A 2278-nucleotide genomic window follows, 5' to 3' on the forward strand; every position below is an offset into this window, starting at 1 on the left:
TCTGTCATGACATGCAGGGGTGTACGTGCACCAGTCATAATCCAACCCCACACCATCAAACCGCGACCTCCATAAAGTTCCCTTTCTAGGACATTAAGGGCTTGGTATCTGGTTCCTGGTTCACGCCAGATGATAACGCGACGAGAATCACTGTTCGGACTATACCTGGACTCGTCCGTGAACATAACCTGGGACCACTGTTTCAATGACCATATACTGTGTTCTTGACACCAGGCTTTACGGGCTCTCCTTTGACTCGGGGTCAATGGAATATACCTTGCAGGCCTCCGGGCGAATAAACCATGCCTGTTCAGTCGTCTGTAGACTGTGTGTCTGGAGACAACTGTTCCAGTGGCTGCGGTATGGTCCCGAGCAAGGCTACCTGCAGTAATCCGTGGCCGTCTGCGGGCACTTCTTGTGGTGTTTTACACTGTGGACGTCCCGTACTGTAGCGCCTGGACACGTTTCCTGTCTGCTGGAATCGTTGCCATAATCTTGAGATCACACTTTGTGGCAAACGGAGGGCCCGTGCTACAACCTGCTGTGTTTGACCAGCCTTGTCGCCCTAGTATTCTACCCCTCATAACGTCATAAATATGTGTTCTTTTAGCCATTTTCAACACACTGTCACCTTTAGCACGTCTGAAAATGTCTGCACACTTACTCGCTGCACCGTACTCTGACATGCACCACCACACCTCTGTGTATGTGGACTGCTGCCAGCGCCACTGTGCGACGACCGCAGGTCAAACGCACCGCATGGAAATACCCCGAGGTGATTTAAACCCGCAAACCGCCCACAAGAGCGTTGTTTCACCATGTGTCAGCATTATCCTTAATTTATGAGCATGAGTGTAGTTTCACTCTACAGACGAAACCATCTTCCGGTATTCATCGCGCTAATACTAACACCTTAAACTTTTTATTTAAGGATAGTGCTTAGCATAGATCTGAATTTTTTTCGATCAGGTGATGAATACTTGAGGATGCTGCCCTTATCAGAACAAAACTAGCAACGAAAAATCAGATTCCCGGGTTCGATTCCCGGTGGGGTCAGGGATTTTCTCTGACTCGTGATGACTGGATGTTGTGTGATTTACTTAGGTTAGTTAGGTTTAAGTAGTTCTAAGTTCTAGGGGACTGATGACCATAGATGTTAAGTCCCATAGTGCTCAGAGCCATTTTTTTAAAAAAAATCAGACAGTAGGCCTACACGACCTGCGATATACCTCAAAATCCACACTGAGGTGAAAACAGTCATGGGACAGCGATATGCACTTATACGGATGGCGGTAATACCGCGTACATTCGGCATAAAAGGGCTGTGCATTGGCGGAGCTGTCATTTGTTCAGGTCATTCATGTGAAAAGGTTTCCAGCGTGATTACGGCCGCACGACAGGAAGTAACAGACTTCGAACGCAAAGTGGTAGTTGGAGCTCGACGCATGGGACATTCCATATCCGAAATTATTATGAAGTTCAATTTTCCTTGATCCAGAGTGTCAAGAGTGTCCCGAGACTACCAGGTGGCCGATAGCTTTCTCTTAACGACCGAGGGCATCAGTGTTTGCGTACAGTTGTCAGTGCTAACATACAAGCAACACTGCCTGAAATAACACCAAAACTCATTGTGGGACGTACGATGAAGTATCCGTTAGGACGGTGTGGCGAAATTTGGTGTTAATGGGCTATGGCGGGAGACGACTCACGTGAGTGCATTTGCTAATAGCATGACATCGCCTGCAGCGCCTCTCCTGGGTTCGTGACCATATAGTTTGGACCCTAGACTTCTGGGAAACCATAGCATGGTCAGATTAGTCCCAATGTCAGTGGTAAGTGCCGATGGTAGACTTCGAGTGTGGCGCAGACCCCACGAAGCCACTGACCCAAATTGTCAACAAGGTACTGTGCAAGCTGGTAGTGTTTACATGGAATGGACTGGGTCCTGTAGCCCAACTGAACCGATAACTACAAATGGTTATGTTCGGGTACTTGGAGACCTTTTGCAGCCATTCATGGACTTCAGCTTCCAAACCAACGATGCCATTTTTGTGGATGACAATGCACCGTAACAGCTGGATACAATTGTTCAAGTTTGTTTTGAAGAACGTTCTGAACAATTCTAGCGAATGATTTGGCCACCTACGTAGCTCGACATGAATCCCATCGTAGAGTTATTGGACATAATCGAGAGGTCAGTTCGTTCATAAAATCCAGCACCGCCAACGTTTCTTCAATTATGGACGGCTATAGAGCCAGGTTGGGTCAATATTTCTGC

Source organism: Schistocerca nitens, chromosome 1, assembly GCF_023898315.1.
Source record: "Schistocerca nitens isolate TAMUIC-IGC-003100 chromosome 1, iqSchNite1.1, whole genome shotgun sequence".
Lineage (NCBI taxonomy): Eukaryota > Metazoa > Arthropoda > Insecta > Orthoptera > Acrididae > Schistocerca > Schistocerca nitens.